General features: G+C 37.5%; 1 long non-coding RNA gene across 2 annotated transcripts in view; it reads right to left on the reverse strand.

Moving 5' to 3' along the window:
• Positions 1-26,540, reverse strand: part of LOC143700774 (uncharacterized) — a 238,340-nt gene that overhangs the window by 158,119 nt on the left and 53,681 nt on the right. The window contains exons 1-3 of one of the 2 annotated variants that reach the window (XR_013189648.1): positions 15,295-15,381; positions 13,630-13,693; positions 10,733-10,899 (exon numbers count right to left, since the gene is read on the reverse strand). This is a non-coding gene — a long non-coding RNA (uncharacterized LOC143700774). Of the gene's footprint in view, positions 1-10,732; positions 10,900-13,629; positions 13,694-15,294; positions 15,382-26,540 lie in introns of those variants that run through there. The other variant, XR_013189649.1, reaches the window with a different exon arrangement.

Consider the following 26,540-nt stretch of genomic DNA (forward strand, 5'->3'; position numbering starts at 1 on the left):
GTATTTAGGCTACTATATATTACTTTGACCAAAGTTTTTTTTTTTTTTAAATACCTTTTTTTCCCCTCTCTCTCTCCTGCTGCTCCTGGTTTGCCCTGTGATTTAATTTGTTTTGTTGGTTTGCTGTTCTCCTTGGAGAGCTCTTGTTCCAACAGACACACGCAAAACTAGGTGTTCTTGTAGCACAAGGGCAAGAACATAGACTCCCATTCACCTTGTTTTTCAGTGCTATTTCTCTCACCCATAGTGGCCCCTAAAAATCAATAGAAGTTCAGGATCTAACTGTGTCTGGGGCACAGATGTACACAACTGTGTGTACAAGTTCAGCTGAGGACAAGCAGCCACAGAGGATTTGTCCGCTGCCATATTATTTCCTGTGTGACAACTGCACAGAGAGCATGTGAGTGATTTGCTCACTCAAAGAGTAGGAAATGAGAATTTTATGGCATTTGGAAACCAAAATTATTCTTTCCTCCCTCTCCATCCATGTCACTTCCATGTATTTACACCTCTTACAGACGGGCTTCTCATCCACACTACAAAGTCTACGTAGCCACGAAATAGAGTCTGACCCTTTGGTATTTGCATTCTCCTTTCTAAACACCGGCATGGCCGACATCAGCATTCATGAATAATTGCACAGGACGTATATCCATGGTTAGCGGTGGGCATACACGAGTACAGAGTGTATACCCACCACTTTGATGTGGAATTGTAACCGCATAGAGCAAGAGCTTGCAGACTAACAAGCACTCGCAGCCCAGTGTGTATGTCACAGGGGGAGGGAGTCGCAGCGCAGGGCACATTCATCAAAGAGAAGCTGAGCTGATGGAACCTAAGTGCAGTGTCATCACAAGGAAAAGGCTTGATAATCACTCATGTTGGAGTGGGATCTGCACAGGCCAGGGGAAATCAATAGTAGTTCACTGGACAGCAGCTAGACAAAACAATCCAGAGGGTGTGTCTCATTCCACTCCTGACGTCAATCAGGATATTGTGAAGACTAGAATTCGGGCACTTGTAAGGGTCTTGATGTAAATAAATATTGGACACTGACTGCTCAATTACCGTTGTGATCACGATGTCACACGTTAAAACAGTGATTTATAATAGTATTGTATAATTTTATTTTCAAGTTATTTCTAATTAAAATAAAATATAAAATAAAGCGAATTTAAAATTTAAATGACAAAATAGAAAAATATTACTTTATTAAATAAAAGTCATGTGAGTGAATGATTGAATGAATGAATGAATGAATGAATGAATGAATGAATGAATGAATGAATGAATGAATGAAACGAAACAGAGAGACAGACAATTTTTAAATTCTTTCTCGTATTCAAATCTGCCATAAAAATATCTGGTTCCCTAACCCTACCTACCACTGACTAGGGAACAGATTGAGACAACCAATACTATAGCCTGAATAATGAACCCTGGCCACTAAACTAAATAGGTCCAAACTGAAATGAAAAGCATTACACACACTCAATAGCAGAATGGTGTTGTTAATCCCAACATAATCCTGGAGTGTGTTTGTTAAGGTTAATTTGAAATTGACATGCAGCTGTGGGAAATCTCTTTTTAAATGTTATGTTACGGAACGCAAAGCAAACACCAATAACTGAGATACCGATGCTCTTGGAAATTGTCAAAATAAAGATCAGATTAATTTATTTTGTCTTTGTTTTTAAACTTGTAAATATTTAATCATCCATTTAACACACACACACACACACACACACACACACACACACACACACACACACACACACACACACACACACACACACACACCCACACACCCACACACCCACACACCCACACACCCACACACACAAAATCTTTTTCAAGTGACACTATGAAATACAAAATTTTCCACTTGGCCACATTCACCTGAATTCAAGAATTTATTTTAGTTCTGCCTTTTCAAACATTTTTAAAAGAACCATCAATCTTTTTTTCCCCCCAGGAAAAGACTTAGTTTTGGCCATTCAGAATTCTTGTCTTGAAAGAGAGCCGTGACTCAAGTGGACTGTACGATTACAAATCTCTCTGAGCAGTACATGCTTAACTACAGCAATGGGGAAAGGTGGAGAGGGTCTCTCCATTATAAGTTGTGGTTGACCTCAGTCGGTTTGGGCTCTCACTTGAAGAAAATAACTTTCATCTTTTCTTGCTATGGCTCTGTGCTTTTAGTGGGGAAAAACTGAGGCAAACAAAACACTGGCCAATTGCACCAATCGCAGCCTCTCGGGTTGTCCGTCTTAAGATTATTCAAGCGAGCCTACAGAATCTTATTTTGTTTAATGCTGCTATTGAATTTCTGTCCTTGTAAGCAAACGCGAAATATAAATCTGGTCAAATTACTCTGGTTACAAAAGACTATAGTAAATATACTTTAGAGCCTGTTTTATAGGCAACATTTCTATCAAAACACTATATATGGCCTCATATATGCCCACTTCAATTTAATATAATATAGTATTATATAAAACTAACAATGATCAATGTTTAGTTACAAACATTTCTACAATATAACTACAAATTAAGTGTATGTTGTTCAAAACTTATTTCGTAGATGTGTTATTGTGACACAAACACTAAAGTGTGTCCATTCGTTGTATAGTGTACTGTTAATTATTCTACATGTTATTTTTCCACATAGGAATTCAACAGCTTATTCATCTCTAAAACTAAATAATTCATGAACTGTCTCTCCAAGAAATGATCGTCTTTACATGCCATAACAGAGAAATCATTCAAAATAGGACTGTCATGAGATGACACTTTGCACTTCCAACGGGAAATTGCTGTTGCGTGTCCCGTGTTGGCTGGAGACATGACAAAATGCTGAATGGAGAGGAAAAACGGGGAGGGGGGAAAACGGATCAATACTGCTCGGGAAATAAGGTAGAAAAGGTTATTTACTTGACATTGATCCGTTGCCTCGGCAGCAGAGCCGGTCCAGCATCTCTTTTGTTAACCTTTAAGCCTGAGTGTACTCACAAACGATAGGGGAGTCCACTAACAGGTGTAAATTATGGATCGAAGGAGGTCGCCATACCTCTGTCACTGCCTGGTGCCTGTGTACTTACAGCCCTGAAGAAATTTAAACATCAATAGGGATAATAAGGACAAATTTATCACACTCAGGTCCTGAAGTCCCACTGCCAGGTCTGCCCAGCGTCCTGAGCAAATGTTTCTCAATCTTAGCCTCAATTGATTCAGACATTCTTTTTCCCCTAAAGGATGATCAATTGTGACACAGCGCATTTACTTTCATTCTTTGTGCATGGCTCTTTGTAAGGGGAAAAATACAGACTGCTAATGTGTTTTCTTTCTTTTTTTAACGTGAATGCCTTAATCATGTTAAAATAAGGATGCAATTAATGGGATTAATCACAGGTACATGATAGAGGAAAATGAAAAGATGTCATTTATTTTCAAAAAAGGACAACATTATATTGCTTTTTTTGCTTGAAGGTATTTCAAAATGTAAGATTTTAGTATTAGAAAATTTGTACTTGAGTCAATAACGGAGAAAACCAATCCCTGCTTTACACACACTAAAATTACAAAGCAGACATAAATACATGCGAGTAGGATGGCATTAGTTAATACAATTTTTAGAGTGTGAGCCAATGTTTTCTACAAGCAATATTTACAATTTATAACAAACAACTCCTACGAACCATAAGAGGTTTTTTTAAATGAGTCAGTCAAATACAAAAACTAGACTATGAACTATGAACTCACTCATAAGTTATCGATCGAATCAGATTCACACAGTCATTGAATCATTCACGATCACGGGTCATTTTACGGTAATTTCAGATTCAGAATTCAGAACCATTATTATAAATATTCACAACCAATTTTGTTGTAACAAAAATATTTTTTTGTTTTAGGGCAGGCAAAAATAATCTTAAAAAACAGAGTGAGATTTTAGAGTGGAACAATACATTTTGTAATTTTCCAACTAAAAATTTTTCACTTTAGAAGCAAGTGGCTCTCTATTCATTTTAGTGTGAATCACTGGTTTATTGAATCATTAACATTGGCTTTAATATCTAAATAGTCATTTCCAAAGCAAGCCTCAGGCTAAAACACAGCTGAATCAGTCAGGGCTAAATCAAAGTTTTGATCACTCTCCGACGACATAACATGCTAATTGTCAGCCATTGAGAACTGAGAATATGCCATTGGTCCACCTTTGTAAAAACACCAAGATACGTTGACAACGAATATTCCTGGCAAGCCCTTCCCAGGCCAAGGGTGCTGTAACTCTAACCCGGCTGTTACTAACCATTGGCTGAAAGTATTGCTTGGATCCTTCCCAGCCTTCATCTTCCAACATCCATCATGTTCTTTTTTTTTTGTGAGGGAAGATGGCACAGACCTGATGCATTGGGTGAGAGACTATTTGTCCTTCCATATGCTAGATCTTGTAAGCCGCTGTATGCTATCCTGCCAAATTTTGTCCCGTGCCAGCAAAGGACACATGTTTTTACAACACAAAGTTTGGCAACCGGTCAAACGGCAGACCTGCAATTTAGGGCTTTCCAAGGTTCAGCATGGCTGCACGGGTCAACAGGAGAGATTTAAAGAACGTACACGAAAGACGCCTAGAAAACAAGTTTTAAGATTTAATATGTAACTATGCAATGGGTTTGCAAAGTGCATTCAATCTTATTCGTGGTCAACAAATCACTTTACACTCTCATGTGAAAAAACTTCAACGAACACAAAGTTGCAGAAAAAGAATGCTAACATGCTTTTTGCTTTCAAGAGTAAATGCAGAGATTACCTTGCTATTGAGATCAACCCCAGCCACCCCATTTTGCAATAAAAAAGGGGGTAAAATCTAATATTAAGTGTCAAGGCCTCAGAGGCAGGGAAAGCACTTTGAGTATTCAGTCGGTGTATCCGGGTGATTCATTTTCACGGAGGAAGCAAGCCCATGGGGTGAGGTGACCCCAAGAAGCCAAGAAATTTGTTTTTCCTTCCCTTCCTGCTCCCTTCTGGACTGCCTATATCTCACTTCCTGGAAGTACCTGTCCCTCTCACTCACTCTCAAGGACTCAGCCAATCTCCCTTTGTAAATAGAACTATGTTTTATAATTCTCTCTCTCTCTGAGATGACCGTATCAATAATGCAGGGGAACTGCATCTGTCCGGAGTGATGAGATTATTTTTCTGATTTGGCCTGACAGTTATGGTAATAGTTTGCCAAACAATCTACTCTGGCGACAATGACCACAGATTACAGCTGTTTTTAAAACAGCGTGGCCGAGGAGAGCTCCATGATTGATTGCACATGAAGAGACAGAGGCGGGCAATTTGGCCCCAGCATCTCACTTGCTTTTAACTCCGCTGATACTGAAATAATCTCTTTCGTTTATCCGTTTGGGGAAATGCACAATATGGAGGGCTGCGAGTCTAACATAGTCTGACGGCAACAAGTGCGCTACTATTGAAGAAAAATAGCCTTGTGTTGTTTTTGATAAGCCATGTAAAAGACATTATAATGAACATCAACATATCATAGTAGGGTGTTTCTATGGGCATTTTCGGCCTAGTCAACATTTTGCAAATACAGCGTATCATCTTAAACACACTTTTTACACTCTCAATAGTGTCAATTTTGTCAAATAGTGTCAATGTCCAACAGTGTACCTACATGCAACATAGCGGAACTGTCTATTTTTTTATATATATGAAAAAGTCATGAATATTTCTACATCTCAAATGATGTTTAAAAGCATTCTGTGGTGGAAATAGATTTTTACAAAATGGGCAGTACACAATAAATATTGAAATGGTTTAGGATTATTCATTTTTATATTTAAGATAATTTTTTTTTATAAAACTATAAGAGTGTCATAAAAGAACCCAAAGTTGAAGAAATACCCTAAATACTAATCAGATTAAAATAAGTTAAGATATTAAAGGTATGTATATATATATATATATATATATATATATATATATATATATATATATATATATATATATATATATATACACATAAAAACACTAATCATATATAAACAGTTTATGTTATACTGGTTGAAACTCTTCTCGCATTCTGATAGAAATAAAATAAAAAGTAACAATAAAAGTGGACTGAATATACTCTCTATATTTTTTTTACATATTTCTTCAGTCGAAATCCTTAAGACCAAAAACATTTTGTCCAATTATTGCATTCGGTGCGATATATGCATTTCCATACTTCTGTGCACACTGTTCAAGTAGACCACACGTCATAAGTGAGTTCCGAAAGGATATGCAGAGTTGTATACAGAAAGTCACAGAGCGCCGTAAACAAACAGCAGCCATCTTTTACAGTTCCTCTTGAACCAAAACAACAATGTTATGTTGCGTTCACGCCATGTCATAACCATGATTACGAAATGACAACCCGTGGCATTCGTACTCGGAGCTGTTCTCGTCCTCAGGCTCGGATTTTTGTGTTTATATGTAAACGCTAGCAAAGCCAAAATGAATCTGCAGCAGTCAGGTGGTACAAGTCAGAACTCTATAAATTGTTTACATTCATTATTATTATTGTAATGTAATGTTCTTTGACACATGAGGTTGAGACTCTGGCTGTGTGAGATTTTCGAGGTCAATATTGCGATTGCGATATGGGATTGCGATATAATAAACAAATGGTTTCATGAGTCAGCTTGCTTGGTTCTCAAGGAAAATGCACACACAGATTAGTGATAATGCTGAAATGTGTATTTCTCAACTCAAACTAGCAAAACAACTAAATGCACAGTGTTTTCAAATTTAAATAATATTTTTTTACTAAATTAAATAATTAAATAACATCTTTGCATTACTGCAAACTTGTTATTGTCTCAATAGTACAAATAAATGGAACAATAAATAAGAGCATAATATATATATATATATATATATATATATATATAAAGTGAAATCCATAATAGTAATTTATGATTGATTAATTAATTCCTCTGATTTCGCTAAAAAAAAAACCTTGAGGTTAGAGTATATCATAGACCAACATCCTTCCTGACTGTTAAAAAACTGCAATAATCCATCCTTAACTGTGCTAACAAGACCACCAAGCCCAAGGCCTGTGGTCTAGTACAGGGACTGTGCAGGTCACACGGCAGGTTAAGAAGCTATAATAAGCCACTACAATAATGTGACTCAAGACCGGTGAATAAAACATGACTGTAATCCACTTCTTGGCCTAAGAGGTCTCAAAAAGGCAAGGAGGCACTTGTCAGACATCATGACCCAATTACTTTCATAAATAAATGATCATAGTTTTCAATTTAAAGTTGCATGCTGTGCTGGAAACCGAGACTGAATTAAAGCAAAAATCATCAGGAGGTTTTTGTATTAATTATAGTGTTTAACATCTCCAAAAATGAAAAAGGACTCATCATGGATATATAGATTTTCCAGCATCAAGTCAGACTATTAGCATTCCAGGATCTTCTCCCCATTCCTGAATGTTTGTTCTCCAAAACATTGGCAGGCTGAGAGTAGAGAGGCTCATGTTTTATTAATGATACATTAGGAGTAACACCAATCGGCTAATATAAATTTGCATATTTATTAAAAAGAAGACATTTGTGATTAATGGGATTTTGCTATGCTACATGGAAATGAGGTGAAAACTGTTGGTGAGTAAATCCCTGATCTTGGCTTTCAGATGTGACCTCACGTTGCTCTTCAGGTTTCAGTAAGCTACATCTCTTCTACATTCATAAAATGAGTGTTTAGTCAACACTGATGCCTCACTAATTCAACTGGCCTTTCAGAAAAATATAAAAAGGGTTGTAACAATATATTATGCACAATGCAACAATATGTATCTTGAATAGCGACAATATGTATTGTGTATAGTTAACCCAAAATGAAAGCATCAAATATGATAATGTCACAACAAAAAAAAGTACGTCATTATTTTAGCTTCCATGTAAAAAAAAAATTCTTTAAATACATCATTTAATAAAACTAGGGCTGCACGATTTGGGAAAATCTCATATTGCGATTATTGAGGTCAATATTGGTATTGCGATATGGGATTGCGATATAATAAACAAATGGTTTCATGAGTCAGGTTGCTTGGTTCAAGGAAAATGCACACACAGATTAGTGATAATGCTGAAATGTGTATTTCTCAACTCAAACTAGCAAAAACAACTAAATGCACAGTGATTTCAAATTTAAATAATATTTTTTACTAAATGAAATAATTAAATTACATCTTTGCATTACTGCAAACTTGTTATTGTCTCAATAGTACAAATAAATGGAACCATAAATAAGAGCATTTGTATGCTCATGAAAATAAGATAATTTGAACATTCTGTGCAGACAAACAGGGACATTTAAGCATGATGCAACATATGCTTTGTATAAACTCAGTCTGTGGATCATTTTTGGTGTAAGTGTATTGTGATTGTCAAAACATTTGGTTTATTGACAACTTGTTACAATGTTTACATGGTACAATGACTGGTAGGCTACTGTTTTTATTATTGCATGACACAAATTTCACGATTTTAATTCAAATGTTGTGATTTGATTCCGATCTTGATTCAATATCGATTCATTTGGATAAATATTCGGTACAGTATATACATGTTATTTTTTCTCAAGAAAAAAAATCTTACCTAATGATGTAAACATACAGAGAGCCCTGTCAGCTGGTATTATTATTAAAGGTTAAAAATAACAACTCAAAATAAATGTGTTTTTTTACTAGGCTAAAACAACAACGTTACAATATTTTAATGATATAAGTAAAAATATAATAAATATTTAATATAGTGCAAATATTAGGGGACATAGGGGGGTGCGGGGCACAACGTAACGCAAGGGCTAGTTGTAACACACTTGTTTTAAATACTTCCACGCATGCCAGCATGACGAAACTGAATGTATTTACTAGTTGCCATATCAACACTATATAGAGAAAAGATTGCGCCCAAAATTCAGAAATCTTTGTAACATATCACTGAACATTTATTTAACCATAGCAAAAGTGCATTTCTTACTTAAACACAAAAAATAGAGATGAAAAAATATCTTATTTAAAATTAGACAAATGTAATATTATTTGAATCTGTTGTTTAACAGTTGATATTGTTCTTTAATGCTTTGTTAACTAGAAGAAGACACTAGCAGGGTTTAAACCCCAGTTGTGCAGTTGGGGCATGTTGTAACACTGCGTTACAATGTGCCCCTATTAGAAATATGCTATTATATTCTATACTTTTATGAATTGTATTGAGAAAACATGATAAACATGTAAATAAAGACTGAGAGTCAATGTTCAGAAATTATTAATTATTATTTTGTTTTGAACTATGCTGTATAACTGTGTTTTCCGGTGTGTTTGTTGTCAAACTCAAAAATGTTTTTATTTTTAATTATTAAAAAATCCCATTATTTTATATGAAAAAGTTCATAATTGTATTTTATTAAGAAAATATTTTGGTTTGACTTGTATATTTTTTTTGATTAGATCAGATAGCATTTGAAGCTGTCATATGGTGATGTTACAATGTGCCCCTCACATGTTACAATGTACCCCACCTATGGGGCATGTTGTCACATTTCACTTCCATTCTTTCGGGGTAAATCAAGAAAAAAGTATACACTGTATTAATAAAACAAAACCACATAATTGCACTAGACATGTGGGAAATTAATGTGGGAAAAAAGAAATCCTCTCAACCCTAAGTAGATTTACACAAACTGAGAAAGTCAAAAAGCGTTACGTTGTGCCCCGCTCTCCCCTACATCTCTATATATAATTTGTCTAGCCAACAAATGGCTTTCCTGAGGTAAAATGTAACGTTATGTGACATTGTTCTCCAGCTGTTTTATTGACCTCTTTCCGAGGTTGAAAAACACTGATTGATTGATATTATGTATGAGGCATAACCATTTTGGTAAGTTGTACTGTATCTTTCAACGCACCGATTGTTCATCCGTGTTTATTTACTATTAACTAGTAAAGAATAAGAGATGTTCTCCGCACTGCACACCGGAAAATGTCACGGCCTGAACATACACGCCACAGCCTAAACCGAACCTGACTGGTCTTCTATTTATTAGAGGTGTAGAATATCTGCAAACAGAGAGAGAATGGGTTATCATGTCCACACAAGCATTTATTTATTTCATAAAATCGCAGCATTTTGCGTCATATAATCGCATAGGCTTGACATAAAAATTGCGATATGATTAATCATGCAACACTAAATAAAACATTTAAAATGTATGTAGTCAGGGAGATTGTGCAAGCAAATGTCTGTGTTTTTAGCTAAGCAGAATCTTGAATATATCTATTCTGGTGCCACCATTGTCCTGTGCATGGGGGAGCAGTACGAAGTCCAAACCTATTCAAGTCCAAACCTATTAAAGTCCACCACTAATGTAAAGCAAATTTAGGATTTTAATGAACAATACTTTTTGTTAACCGTTTATCATATGTATTAGAAGTGATCATATTAAAAATCTTACCATCTTAACTCTTTATTTTGGTTTTGATTAAAGTATCATGAGAGTATCGTATTGTGAGATCAGTATCGTGTATCGAACCAAATCATGACATGAGTGTATTGTTACACCCATGTACATCATAAATCACTATGCAGGTAAAAACAGTTAATGCATTCACACAGTATGTGGCGTCTCCAGCGATTCCTGTAAATAAAGACGCTCTCACCTGCTCATTATACAGCCAGTAAGTATTCCACCCATGCTTCAAATACTGCAAGAATATCAGCAGATTTAGTCTGGGGTGTTTTAGGCTGCGGATCCCAAGTGTGCTGAGAGAAAGACGGAAGTTGGAGTGGGTTTAGAGGGACCGTCTGCCATCGATTCAAATATGTCCTATAAAAGAGTAAAAACAGAGAGAGGGGGAAGAAAAAACAGAATAAGAAATTGTCTTGACGACAAGGACATTGTCAGATAAGTGGAGAAGGGCAGTCAGAGAGCTATTTAGAGCGCCGGTAAATGGCCTTTTTACCATTCCGGCTCCCCCTCTCCGCTCCCTCCTCCTCTGTTTGGGGATGGCATTAGAGACTGGAGACTGACATACATTTTTTATAGCTTCATAAAGTCGTCCAATGACCAGGTCACCCTTCTCATAACTAGGGAGCAGAACGCTTGAAAAAAGCCATTCATCACTGTGAAAGGGCCTGCTTGTCCAAGCGCCTTCAAACATGCACAGAGTCTGGCGAGAGACGCTCGGCGCAAATGCTAACGTACTTCTGCCGCTAATGCCAGATGACCTTCTCACATCTATTAGCAGGCTGGCTGACGCAGAGGGCTGACACGTGCCCCGCTTGTCTCCTGCTAAAATCTCAACCGCAAAGATTACAAATACCACGCGTGATTCCACATATCAGCATAAGCGTTGAGAGGAAAGGTACACTGGAGAAAATTTGCATTCGGAAATTGCCAGTAAACTTCACAATTAATTACAAAGAAACGGCAAGTAACATTGAATTAAACCTGAAATTTTAAAGTAGAAAGACTGAAGTAGTATTTTCTTGCTTTATTGACAATTTGGAAAAACTTTTTTTTACAGTGTAGCGCAGCTAAACAGCAACACCCGAAGTGGTTTAAAAAAGAAAATCTAAAGAAATACACCGAAACAAAAGAGTATGGAGATGTGTCTTTCTGTTTGGAGATTTATTTGAATTTTAAGGGGAAGAGCATGACATGCCTTTTAAGTACGTCCCCTTTGATTTGGCAAGCCAGAAGGACCTCCAGTACAGAATTGGAACGCCCCTCGCAGAGAAACCATCACACCACCGCAGCCCATTAGTGGGCAATTAGTGACAGCTGGTGGGTTGTCAGGCTGGTAATGGGCTCAAAAGGAATACCCGAGGAATACAGAAAACAATAGAGGGAACATGGCGAGAAAGAGAAACGGGACTATTTAAGAAACGGATTATATTCAAAACGCACGCAACGTATATTGTGCTGCCTTTTTATTTGTTGTCTTCTGCACTAGGGGATCCATAGCAGACAAATGTTTTAATTTAGTCGCTGAGGCAGAAAGTGTTTCCAATAATCATGCTGTCACAACACCCAGACGTGAGTGTCCAATCCTGCCAGACTCCCAAAATGTGTAATTATCAGCTCAAAATGATCATGTATAAGATGCCTTATGCTACGGTATTCATTCCAAACAGAGTTGTGTGGGAGTTGGGAGTGAATATGGCGCTCTTAAAGAGAGATACACTTACTTGCATTTATGTTCAGGTAAATTACCCCTCGGTAGAACAAAACAAGCACGCGACACGTGGAGACAGCAACTAGGCGTTTTTGAGTCCGGTTTTAAACGCAATACTCCCCTGGTTCATGAAAGGAAATAGGCTGCCGTTCAACAGGATTGTGTCCATCAGATCACTCAGCCTTTTTTGCCTGTTTTTCATTTCAAATGGTGTGGCTGAACTTTGAGAGGCTCAAGAGGCGGGCTGAGGGCGAGAGATATAAGTCCTTTAATAATTTATTTAAGAGGCCTGAAAAAAGGCAGCCAAGGGGAACAAATAGTGTTTCTCCCAGAACCAGGACCCCTCTGACCCCGGCGTGACGTACCTGCAGCGGCCCCGGCCCCATCACATTAGCGAAATTCTTATTTGATGGCATTTTAATATTCTGCCTTGATGACTTTTTAGCAACATTTACTTTCAGCGGTCTCTGGCGCTTCCCCCGGAGGAAATGAAACATGTCAAAACCCATTACGAAAAAATCAAAATTTAAATACCTCGGCCGTGTTAGTAGTAATACACACAATCCCTGCCGCTCAGAGGCAGGGGCGCACAAACACTCATCTGCTTGCCGGCTCGTAATGAGTCTGTTTGATGGGGAAGCGATTTGTGGGTCACCAAGCATACGTTACAGATCCAATTTAACCCTTGATTGCTTGTACTCTGGAGGGATGGGGGAAATGTGTTATTGAAATTTAATACCAGATCATTTCTGTTTTTTCTTTGCCGTCCCCCCGCCCTCTCCTCCCGCGTTGGCACAAAGGTGTGCTAATACGCCTCCCAGTGCAGTGTAGTATTGGCGGAGGTGGCTGAGATGCAATGAGGGAGAAGTAAAAGTGTGGCCGACGGAGAGAAACAAAGACAATTTTATGCATGAACGCTAGGCCAGCCTCCTCCCGGGGTCTTGCTAAACACCAATCCAATTAGCCCCCGAAGACGCCACAATGGTTTCCGACTCAATTGAGTTTTGGCTATTCCATCATGTGATTTATGACTTTTACAATGCTGTTATTTCTATGGCGATGTGATCCGTGTACGATGCTTATGCGACAGATACGCAGCGTAGCAATTTCACAGACACGCGGACTGCCGCAGGAACAGACAGATAGGATGCTATAATGTGGCAGCATGCAAATGTTTGCTGGTTAGTCTTTAAGCGAAAAGAGAGAGCAGAATGAGAGATACACAGGAGGGTTTTTTTACGTTCAGACCCAGTGTGACATCTGACAGGATGTGAGGGTGACAGCAGACAACAATGAGAGGAAGCAGTGGTGTTATTAAGTGAGCCCATGTCAAGGGCAAAGAAAGTCAAGCTCTACTGGACAACACAACTAGAAAGTACCTGTTGTATCCGTTAGTTTTTCTTCTTCTTCCGCTCTCGAAGTTTATGGAAACCCATTGAACTGCTGCGGAAAATGATGAAATGAGGACAGTCTGAATATTAACCAGAGCAATTTTAGAGTCTCTAAACTGTTTAGAGAGTCTCTAAACTCCAAGACTGTTTTTCTGATTTTCACCAAAATTAGCTCAGATCAGCTTCAGACCATGCCAGCATAAAGTTATTAAATGCTTTTTGATTAACCCAACCATTTTTGAATTACGTGAGAATTATTTTGAAAAGGAGCACTCCAAATAGGATGCAAGGCTAGCCTATATCTCTGCCACGTTTTAGCATATTGAGACAAATTATGGTACACATAATCACAAGCATGTCCTGATGCTATATGTAGTGTTTCAGCACAGCACCACCTACTGGTCAGGAGATATTAAAGCAACACCAAGGTACTTTTCCTCTGCGGTCGCCCTACAGGTTGGAAGCGAAATTGTCCATTACCGCTGTCGTAAATAATTTAGCCTACCGCAGCCTACTGTCGCACGCGCACGCTCGCTGTTTATCCAGCACCGGCTTTGGAATCAACAATGGCCACAGACAAGGTAGAGTATGATGCATGATTTTATGAAAGACATCACAAACGAAGAAAAACTATGTATGCCGTAAAGCAGTTGAATTTTGTAGTTCTTTTTGTGCTCCGGTTACTACCCGAAACCCGAAGTTACATAGTGCGAGTAAAAGCGATACAGATCACGTCAGGCTATGGCAGACGTGCCATTTAACCTATTGTAAGTCGATGTACCATCACAAGGGTCTTGGAAATATATTATGAAGGTTGAAAAACTACATATTGTTACTTTAAAAACGGCAAATTTCGCTTATAACTTATTTTATGCACACATCAGGGTATGTTATGAAACTTGGTATGTGTCATCATGTCCTGGAGGTACTCAAAAAATGTCTGAACCGCGTCACGTTCTGGTCAAAATGTATAATAAAATTTTGCAAATTCTGTCGAACATATTGTCCAGCATTTTGAATTTCTTAGAAAATGTCTCCTCACTCTGACCACACATCAACAATTTGGTAACAGCGCCACCTATTAGTCAAAGGTCATAAGCAATTTAATCATATTACAAGTGATCATTGTTATTATTTGTGATTTTTTTTAGGCATTTTGACTAAATTATCACTTGATAAAGGATATTTAATTGTGCATGTTTCTTTCCCCTATTTCACATCTAAATTACATTTCCGGTCACCTAACGTTCACGTAACATTCATTTTTAAAAACAATAATTCAATAACCGTGTTAAATGTGATTTTAAAAACATCTCAAAATAAATATTAATTTTCTTGCTATATATTATAATATTGTGATGTCTAAATTCACCTGCAGAATTTAAAACTATATATTTTTATCTTTTAGTATTTTATTTTTTATTTATTTATAAATCTTTGCATGCCGGCAAGCAAGCTGGGATATGAAAAAGCATTTTGACATTGAAAATATTACGCACTTCAGTTTTAATAAAAACAAGCATACATGTTTTGAAAAGCAACACTACAACTAACCATAACCCTAACCGAACAATAAAACAATAACAACAATAAGACGAAGAAGAAAACAAACTATTGTTTTTGAATGTAAACAATGAAAAAAGGCATACACACAACATGATTAATCTTCTTTCCTGTGTCCTCCCTTTCTCTCTATTTCCTTTTTTTTCCCTGGAAGTTCCAAGCACATCTGTTCTTTTGAAAGCCTCTCTCAGTAAAACATCAAACACTAAGAACTGAGTTTTGTAGTGAGGGACTACAAAAAGTCGAGTCAGGAATATCTCTCTTGTTTCAGCATCCTTTCAGTCCTCTTTGATGATGAATCAAACAAAATGGAAAGTGTTCCTTTTTCCTACACCCAAGCCTTCTTTCCTCTGACAAACCTTTTTGTCTCAATTACTTGTTAGCTATTGTCTGTTTTTCCTCATAAAATTCCATGCGTGTTGTCAGCCCTTACCGAAAATGTCTGTGATTTATAACAAATCAAGCAAAACAACAGATTATGATAAAGAAGCCAAAGAGGAAAATGATTTTGAGTATTCTGCAGCACTTTACAAATAGTTTCAAAATAACAATAATAGTTGTTCTTTACGCAACTTGAAAATGTTAAAAATCGACAGACATACAGAAATTAACCGTAACCTAGATTAATAATGCTGTAAAAGCACAACAATAATAGTTGTTCTTTATGCAACTTGAATATGTTACAAATCAACAGACATACGGAAATTAACCGTAACCTACAGTAGATTAATAATGCTGTAAAAGCACAACAACAATAATAGTTGTTCTTTCTGCAACTTGAAAATGTTAAAAATCGACAGACATACGGAAATTAACCGTAACCTAGATTAATAATGCTGTAAAAGCACTGTTCTAAAAATCAAATTCAGTAACTAATAATAATTAATTGAACCTTTTGTAAAATGTTACCGCATAATCTTTACAAGCAAATGTAATAAAATATGATTACTAGGGAGTGTACTCTTCCCTTCCAATAACTTGCCAACCACAGCATTATTTATAAATAACAACATTATCACAATGTCTTTTACTCCGCTATTTGTTCCTTACTGCTCAGAAGTGTCTCTGAGAGGGAGCTAGCGGTATGCATGGTAGGGCGAGCTAAACACTGAGGCCTCTAATTGAGAGCTCAAGTGAGTCGTCGGCGAGCTGGCTCACTTCATCCGAGTGTTTGTCATTAGACCTCTCCACTGAGAGAAAGTGTGCCCGTGCCACGCTGTGGCGGCCCGCTCGTGTGTAACCAAGATTTATGCTAATGGGCCTCAGCATATGCTTATTCCACATATCTATATTAAAGTTAATAGACTGTTACATTGCTTTTTAACCCCAGCCTCCATACATGATTACCTTTTCCGATTTCTTTGCAAAACGGCATATAAACACGGGGCAGGGATTTTTGTCAACGTGTCAGTGGGTTTGTTTCCGGTAGCAGCCCAAGGCTCCTATAATGGTGGTTGGGGACTTTGTCATAAACGGCCGCCTAAAGAGCAGGGCAAGCCATCTCTTGAACGTTGTAATGTTCCCTGGCTGCTGAACAGTCCACTGGATTTATCACCCTGCTACTGAGAGTCTGCACTGCTTACACACCAGTACAGCCTGCTTTTAATAGGAACAGATCCTCATGTTATGGTGGTTAGAAATTGTTCATCCCCTCAAAGCCATTTTTTAAAAAATAATAATAATAATAATAATCAAGCACTGGGACAAAAAAGAACTATAATATAATGCAATATGCTTGCAAAAATGTATTTTAAATGGCCATCAATGGAGATAAATGCTTTTGATGTATCCAGAGCAAAATTTCAGGCCAAGGGTTTATTACTCAACCAGGACACCCCATAAAAACAACAAATTATGTCCATACAAATAAAAGTCAATGGGGTCCAATGGACTTTCATTACATGGACAAAAACAGTTGTTTTAAATACTTGTTTTTGTACTCCACAGAAGATAGAAAGTCATACAGGTTGCCATGCAGACATGAGGGTAAGTGATGACAGAATGTTCATGTTTGAGTGGACTTTCACATATTGTCTGATAAAGTGAGAAATATCCAGTGAGGTAACAGGGAGAACACTAGCAGTCTTGTGAAGGACGGTAGGGCACTAGTTTCCCCTTCTGTTGAACAAAGCCGCTGGAACAAGTGGTGGCAGTTCCAGGACCCAATCTCCTTCAGCCTCCCTCCACCCCCCCATTACAATCCACTTTGCCAGGCTCTTGACTTACAAATTGCTGCTTTAGACTTGGTTTCATTGTAACAGCTTTCTTGGGAGAGAGAGAGAAAAAACAAGCACAGAAAGGACACTTATTTCTCGGCGCACTACAGTATCGCGGGGTCTCGGCTAACAGTCAGCACATTGTTTCGGCCTGTCCCTCAGAGAGACTGGCCACAGTGCTGTCAATAAGCTCTCTCTCTGTTCGCTTCCCTCCCCATCTTTTCTACTCATCTACTTGTCTGGCTTTCAAATAAGAGCCATGAAAAAGTAAAATGCTTAGGACATAAGCCCTTCAATAGCTCTGCTTAATTCCTTCTTTAATATGTCAGACAAAAATATCAGAGTTCTTTAGCATGCCAATGAGAGTGCTAAGAGAGAAGTGTTCCCAATGGAGCGAGAGCAGGGAGAAGGGTGACTTGAGTTTGGTATAAAGCACTTCTGTGTGCTGTAGGGCTTCTGAGAGCGGGGGTGGGGGGTGCCACGAAGAGAATAGGTGTGTGTGTGTGTGTGTGTGTGTGTTCTGCTGGAGCTTTACTCCGCTGTCTTCAGCAGACGCAGACACTTGTGCACAAAGACGCAAGCACTTGTCAAGACTTCAAAAAAACGTCCGTGTACATCTCATAGAAAGTCAAGGTTGAGTCAATGAAACAACTAAAAGCCGATAACAACTTGAAATTTCAGAGACTGACACCTGTTACGAGTGTAAAAAAAAACACTGCTCTACGAAATTCAGATTTAATAGAAAACAAGCCGCACAAGTGCTACTATATTCAATAGCTGAAAAACATTAGCTAGATGAGTGCTAATATATTGACTTAATCACAATATGTGCGTGTTATATACTTCATTTAAGCACGTTATTTCCATAATTGTGCTATAAATTACATTTTCCACTACATTGGTTTCAGATGGATAATTAATTTTTGACTTTAGCCTTTTTTAATTTTGATTCTCATGCAGAGATTGCTGAATACCACACTGTTGTACTGTCTATAGCAATATCAGTCCGCCTCAGCTAAAGGCGCTTGAGAGTTTGCCCCGACCTCTTCGATCCAAGTCTGATAAACAAATTACATTACTTTGAGATGACGCTCGAAATGTCAGGTATCAGCCTCGCAGTGCAACTGACCGCAAAGCACCAAGGGAGTTGTGGTCATCAACTTAACTATTAGTCTCAGCCTCAAACGATTCCACTACGGTGGGTCTACAGTCGCATTTTGCTCACAAAACTGGAAAACACTTTCTCGGTCTGGCAAACACTAAAATTATTGGTTGTAGCTTCCGCCAGTGAGGGCATGCATCATTTTCATCAGTCAGTCAGGAAAAAATATATAATAAATCCTTTTCTGGATTCACAAATCACTTAATAAACACTCGAGAACTAGCAATTAATTTCAATGACATTTTTAATCAAAATATTTGTTCGTCTGTGCATTATTCAGAATTAAACTGAGAAATGTTGAACTGAGGCAGCGAACAACTAATTTAAATTTGAGAAAGTAGAATTAAAATTAACTGAAATTCAAAAAAAATTTTGAACTGTAATTAGGGCTGCACAATATCGAAATTATCGAAATATCGCAAATGTATATATCGGTATATGCATATCGCAACGGCTTGCAATAGCGGGTCATGAACAAAAGACAAAGAGAAAATCACTCACTGCTCTTGGCTGAATAACTTTTGTACCTTTAATAAGAATCCGTATATATTTAAATCATACAGTGAAAACTAAGCAGTGTTTTATTTGATTATTCCGTATCTGTTGTTAAATAAACCTAATGTAGGCCTACCTGAAACCCTAAACCCCGAGGTTTACACTGATGTTAAAATAAAACTTCTTATGCTACAGTAAAACGCTGCTGTTCACTTTCAGAAGTTGTAGGGATGTTTTCTTGTCACAAAAACGAAAATGAAACCCGTATGTAGGTTATATAATTTTAAATATATTTTAAAGATAATTTAAGTTTATTTTACACGCTTTAAGCATTATCGTATCGCAAATTGAATATTGCACTATTTAATGAGTTTTCGCATATCGCATTTTTCTTCGATATCGTGCAGCCCTAACTGTAATACTTCAAGTGTAAGTTATTACACTGTCTGTTAGTCGAGACAATTTAAATGATGACCCAACTACAAAACCTTTTAAATGTCATTTACAAAATGTTTAAGAAGGTTTTATAGGCTTTACAGATAGACAAATGTCAAATACCAATTTAGATTCCTGTGAGGCATAACCAAATCAGTAACCAAACTAGGCTGCTTTTATTTGATCATAAATGGAGTAAAAACAGTAGAATTGTGAAATATTATTACAGTTTAAAGGAACTGTTTTCTATTTTAATATATGTTTTAAAATTCGATTTATTCCTGTATGGCAAAGCTGAATTTTTAGCATCATTACTCCAGTCTAAAGTGTCACATGATCCTTCAAAAATCAATCTAATATGTAGATTTGATGTTCAAGAAACATCTCCTATTATCACAGTTGAAAATAGTAATATTTTTGTAATTGCCATGATGCATTTTATTTCAGGATTCTTTTAATTCAAAAGAACAGCATTTATTTGAGATCAATTTTTTTTTTTGTTTTATATTTTACTGTCACTTTTGACCAATTTAATGTATCTTGCAGCATTAAAGCTGCAGTAGGGAGTTTTGAGAAAATGTTGACTTAGCCTGAAAATTTGAAGAAGCACAACTTACAGATCCAACCCCCTTGCTCTCTGCTGCACTACAACCCTCCCTCCACAGCTCCTCCCCCACAGCGGAGCCTGCCGTGAACGCGCAGCCTAGTAAGCAGGACCACCGATGACGGCGGATTATAAACAGTTATGGAACATTCACTAATAGGGACGAAACATCAACAATATGCTTTACATTGTTTATGGCCTGCCCATACTTTGTCTACAAACTTGGTCCTCAAATCATTATGTATTTTGCAATACATGTAACTTTATAAGCTTGCACTCTTTCTATAAGTTATAAATAGCTACTATACTAGATAACGTTAAAGGATTAGTTCACTTTTAAAAAAAACTTTTGCAGATAATTTACTCACCCCCATGTCATCCAAGATGTTCATGTCTTTATTTCTTCAGTCGAAAAGAAATTAAGGTTTTTGATGAAAACATTCCAGGCTTTTTCTCCATATAATGGACTTAAATAGGACACAAACGTTTCAAGGGCCAAATGACAGTTTCAGTGCAGCTTCAAAGGGCTTTAAACGATACCAGACGATGAATAAGGGTCTTATCTAGCGAAACCATCGGTCATTTCAAAAATAAATAAAATACTTTAAGTTTTATAAGCACAAATGCTCGCCTTGCTCTGTTCTGTGATGCACGTTCGTGATCCTGTTCGAACTTGTTCATCCAAATGAACGAATCTTTTTTCGAGTCATTTCGTTCGTTGAATGAACGAAATGACTCCGAAAAAGACTCGTTCAAAATGAACAAATCTTTTTTCGATTCATTTCGTTCGTTGAATGAACGAAATGACTCGAAAAAAGATTCGTTCATTTGGATGAACGAGTTCAAACAGGAGAGTCACGAACGACGGTACGCGCTCGCGCTGTGCAAGAGAGGGTCGATCAGCGTGTACACGAGCGTGTTTGACACTGCTAAGACATTCCTCCTGGCTCTGATTGGTTGTTTCTGACCGGGAGCGGTGTATTTCTGCAAATGGCAATAGGACCACTGGGAGGAGCCAGAGGAGCTTGATTTTTTTCACAGATTATCTGTCTCATATTCTACTTTCAGGACATAATGACAGTTTTAACAAATATTTGTTTACAAATGCTACCTACTGGAGCTTTAATAACTTCTTACTGACGCAAAACTTTTGAACGGTAGTGTATTTCAGATAAACCAGACACACAAAAGCAAAACAAACCCTGGTTGGTCCTTTTATATGTCAGATGGTCTCTTCCAGTCTAAGTGGGCGGTTCTAGTGGAACTGACGTCATGCTATTTAGTAAAGGTCTGGCAATGTGAGACTAGAAATATCCAACTGAGATCTTTATATATAAAAAATAAACAAAATAGACAGAGACTGTCAAAAGTCTCTATGGCTGCATCTCTGTTGCACAACAAGGGTTAATGACTGGTTGGACCGTTTCCACAGCATCGCTCCATCCAGATGAAGCGCGGCTGCTGCATTATCATTTCACAAGGCAAAAACAGACGGCGACATATACCCAGAACCGTCCTTTAGTTTTGGACTCAAAAATATTCATCAAAAAGGCCCTGCTCTCCCATGAGCTTGCTGCCATATGCCAGCAGAAAATGTCACCAGTGAAAGACATATTAATTCACTAGTTTCAGAACTCCATTTGATATTCATGTCTCCCAAGTATTCTGACCCAGATTCATTCCTGTGGTGTTCCTGATCCTGTTCGGCACAGAATAAAAGACAGCTGTTATCATGCCCTCTCTTCTTTGTGTGTGTGCGCACTTTTGGCACACAAGCATGTGTGTACCTGTGTGAGTCTTCAATGAATGCACTGGGGTGCATTTTCATGTCACAAATAATGAAATGAAATTAAAACAAATAATAACCCTCCTCTTAGGCTGACAACTCCACATTTACAGTACTATGCAAGCAGCCAGGAAAGCATATGGCAAACATGCATCCAATTCAGCCTAGACATGATCAATCCAGTCCAGACTCAGAACTGGGCTTAATTTTACAAATTCTGCTCCACTTGCACACACATTAAGCTGAATGAAGAGTAACTGTTTATCCAAAAAGAAGCCTCATAGTCATTCATGTCCATAGGGCTTGTATGTCAATTACAGGTAGCTGCTTTAAATAAAATAAATAAATAAAAATAGTCTCTGCGATGCTAGTTCTGATTCTAGACAGACGACAGAAAATGGGCATATCAGAAGAAATACAGCTGATTTAACAAACATAGCTACACTAAATCTAAAAACAGAGAGATGTAATAAAATTACACTGAAAAAAAACAATAAGTAAAATGTACTTAATTTTAAGATTTTGCCCGCAGATTTTTCCGCACGCTGTACATTTCACATATTGAATTGAGTAAAATCTACATTATTAAATACAATTAACAAAGAAAATAAAAAACTTTGACTTGGCCCTTAAAGTTTGTTTGCTTGAAGTTTACTCTGCAATACTGTTTCAAGTGAACTTTACTCAAACAATATAACACTGAACTAAACCATGCTTTTAAAGTGTATAATTTGCTTTAAGTAAATAATACAGTAGATATTGTGTAGATATAACATATCTACATAATAGAAGTAATGTGGTACCCCACCGAATACAGAGATCTCAATACTTGGCACACAATACACAATAGCGGTAACATTCAATGGCTCATTCTTGATTATGAATGTGTCATTTTGAGTAGAAAATGAACTCCAGATGTCACATAATAGCAAGTTACTATAAGCCTAACAAAAGCAATGATAAAACATTGTAAATACTGCTGTAAAACAGTGAAAAATGCAACCTCATTATTTATTCATGCCCCAGTGCATGACGGGAACACCAGTATCAGAAAGTTGAGTAGATTTTACTTAATTTTATAACGTTGATATTTAAGTTTTAATGTCTACAAGCTTAAATTGAGTACTAATATAGAATTTACTTTTTTAAATTCTAAATTCTGAACTAACTTATTCAGGTAGAAATTACATTTGTTTTTTCCTGTAGTATTTATGCAGTAATGCAGAAATGCAGTAAAACTAATAGCTTTGCCATTTGCTGTTTGCCACACTGTTTTTCATGACCACTTTCTCTCGAACCTTTGTTTTTGTTTTTAGTGTGATTGTAGTGTAATGGCAGGCAGTGAGAAAACAGCACTAAATCCGTTTCACAGGATTAGCTGGAGTTCCTGGGAGGGAAGCATACTGGATGGGAGAGTGCACGCAGGTTATTCATCCCATTTCAAATAGCACTGGCAGGAGCTGAGTAAATAATGCTGTTTGTTACAAAGTGCTGCTAACAGGCAGGACTGAAAACCTCTTGAATCAAAGGAAGCAGATAATGTCCTTCAGACAGCCGGGGTTTTGAGGGTTAGATTCAGTTCAGTGACTTCATCGCATGAAAAAGTATCTCTATTCATCGGCTCTCTTCTTTTTTTTTTCTTTTTTTTCTTTAGCTGCGCGTAACATAAAAATGTTCTGAATCAATCTCCGCATGACTCTGCTCCCCCCTGATGCCCACACACAAAAAAAGGGTCTTGTTTTGGGTGTCAGTAGGCTCATTGAGATTTCAGAGGGCCACCAGCTTTGCAAGGCCAAAGGGTCCTCCACAATCGACTTCATTAATCTAGCATTTCCGCAACCCAGCCATGAGTTGGCGTTATATGAACCTGCCTTTCAAAACCGAGGCGCAGTGAAAGCGGCTTGACCTAACACCCAGCTGAACTCTGCCAGAGCCAAAATCCCAAAGTTCACCCAGACAACAAAAAAGCCCTCTCTTTCTTTCCTCATGTAAAAACACAGATCGCCCCATGAACCTGAGAGAGAGATGAGAGCGAGAGAACGAGAGACAGCGAGCGCCGGAAGAGTGTATTACGAACTGTCATATGACACCTGCCACTGTGTTCGCTACCTTTCTCACCTCACCTGCTGGGCCACATGCTTTGTGCTATGCTCTTGCTAGCTTTCATACATAGGGCTTTCCGACTGGGAGAAATCCAACTGATCTCCAATGGAGGGATTAGAGTGTGCTGCCAAGCCATTACGTCATGCTTTCGCCTGGTAAAAAGAGAGATCACAGTGACCTGCCAGAATGTGTCAAAGCATTTTTCAGTGCACCCCAGGGGAAAAACTAAATGCATTCGCACAAACAAAAGCATGTCAGATATTACAAGTCTCAAATGCATTTTTCTTTATTATACCTTTCATAAAAATGCAATGGCTGTGAACTTAAATAGTTAATTTCATCAACAAGGGCACAGGAGGACAAGAGTCCGCACATTTCAACAGAAGATTTAAGAGAACATGCAAACAGGCTAAAAATACTTGGCAGCTCTTGTCTGACTGATTTCATTTAGTTAAATGAGTTATGATTGAAGGGACACTCAGGGTCATGCCCAGGCAGCAACAGAGCATCTTTTTCTTGCTAAATAATTCAATTGAATTGGAAGTGCTACAACCAGTTGCTGTGCTAGTTATGTATTATTCAAACGTTATTCTCAACTACAATGTCCGAACATATGACAAAACATATTTTAAAAATTAAGCGCCTATTTCAAATGTTTATGTTTTTGAAAGAAGTCTCTAATGTTATGACTTTTTTTAATTAAAAATACAGCAAAAATAAACTGTAATGACGAGTTCACACTGAACGATTTTAGGCCCGATTTTCGCCTGCCGACAGCTTTTGTGAGATCGCCGACAAATGCCAGAAATCATAGGCAAATCGGTGCTCATTCACGTGAGTGACAATCACACACTGTGAATTATCAAACATGCGATCTGAGAGAATCGCCGATGAGTCGCAGATGCCCGTGAGATATTTGGCATGCTAAATATCTGGACCTGTCGCCGAACGTGAATGCGTTCTGACTGAAAATATCGGCGATTACCTATAGCTAATGAGAGAGCAAGAGCCAGGACAGTGTTATGTTCGGGGAGGAGTTACAGACCACAATATCAGTATTTTAATCAATATATTTACAATTATATTACAAAGAAACAAAGCACAAACATTTGCTTGACCAGCAGCAACAGCAGCACATTGCAAAATTATTTATTTACAACTCTATTTGCAGAACACACAATCCTTGCTCCCCTCGTCTCCCCAACCATTTCCTCCTGTATAATCTGTTTTTTTTTTCTCTCCTTTTTTGCTGCAAATCAGCGCACAGACAATTTGGATTGCAAATCTTCTTGCAGGCTATCATTTTTTATACAAATTTCGGTCTCACGCACTTGTGATTTTGAGGTATTTCCTAAATCCCTTGTCACGTGTGTTTGGTTGTGAAACGTAGTTTGCGGACCAGACAGAAGTTGTCGGCAATTCTTTCTTTTGTAAAGTCATGCAGTGTGAATCCCCCTGTTGCCGATCCATCGTGCAGTGTGAACACAGCAGCAACTGAATGTTACCCCAGATAGTCGTGCGGTGTGAAAAGAACAGTGACTACTTCGAAAATCATGCAGTGTGAACTCGGCATTACGTTGTGAAATATTACAATATAAAATAACGTTTTCTATTTTAATATATTTTAAATAATTTATTATTCCGTTGGCAAGGCTGAATTTTCACCTGTCATTACTCCAGTCTTCAATGTCATATGACACCTCAGAAATAATTCTAATAATCATTCTAAATTCATTACCTACCTATTTGTTTCCGGATTGATTTGAAGATATTATTATTGACATAAAGCACTACATGGTTAGCGGAACTTTTAAGTCCTTATTAAACAGTCTGATGTCTTAAATCTTCTTGTTATGGATTGTTGGCTGTTCCAAGATCTATATAAAGAACAAAAGTTGACAGGTGATTAGATGTGATATAGAAGTCTCACCTAAATGTATTTGTATAAACTTGCTTTTATTACTTCGTAAAGTCTTTTTGTGTGTTTTTTTCATTAATTTTGTGTTTGTTATATTACGTCTGCCTGATATGTTAAGCTCTTCGTGTTCTTTTACCTTTTGTAAAGCACTTTGTGCTATGCAGCTTTTAAAATGCTATATAAATAGTTTATTACTATATTATTTGCTGATTTCTTAATATTACCAATGTTGAAAAAAAACGTGATAAAATATGTACTGATTATGTAATTAGCCAAATTTTTGTTGTTTTATAGAATTTGTCCAAACCCTTGTCTAAAATTTTGCAGAATCAGATTCTAATTCTGCTGCATCATTTTGCTGATTATCACCTCACTAACCCTTATCCTTCTCACAGATGTCTTCCTTTTTGCCACAGTGCCAAACTTTGAGCCTATTTAACCCCATTCCATCTGGCGAAGCATTAGCACAAGCTATCACATTAGCCCAAAGATAGTGAAGAGATCCTTCATAAATATTGTGTTTTCCCTTGGCATCTAGTTCAGACAGAGTCTCTTTAATCAAGCCACGGTTTTCAAATCTGGACCAGAGAAGGGAACCGAGAGTCGTAAGAGGTGCA

Source organism: Siphateles boraxobius, unplaced genomic scaffold (genome assembly GCF_051911475.1).
Source record: "Siphateles boraxobius isolate OS27281-9 unplaced genomic scaffold, OSU_SipBor_1 32, whole genome shotgun sequence".
NCBI classification, from domain to species: domain Eukaryota; kingdom Metazoa; phylum Chordata; class Actinopteri; order Cypriniformes; family Leuciscidae; genus Siphateles; species Siphateles boraxobius.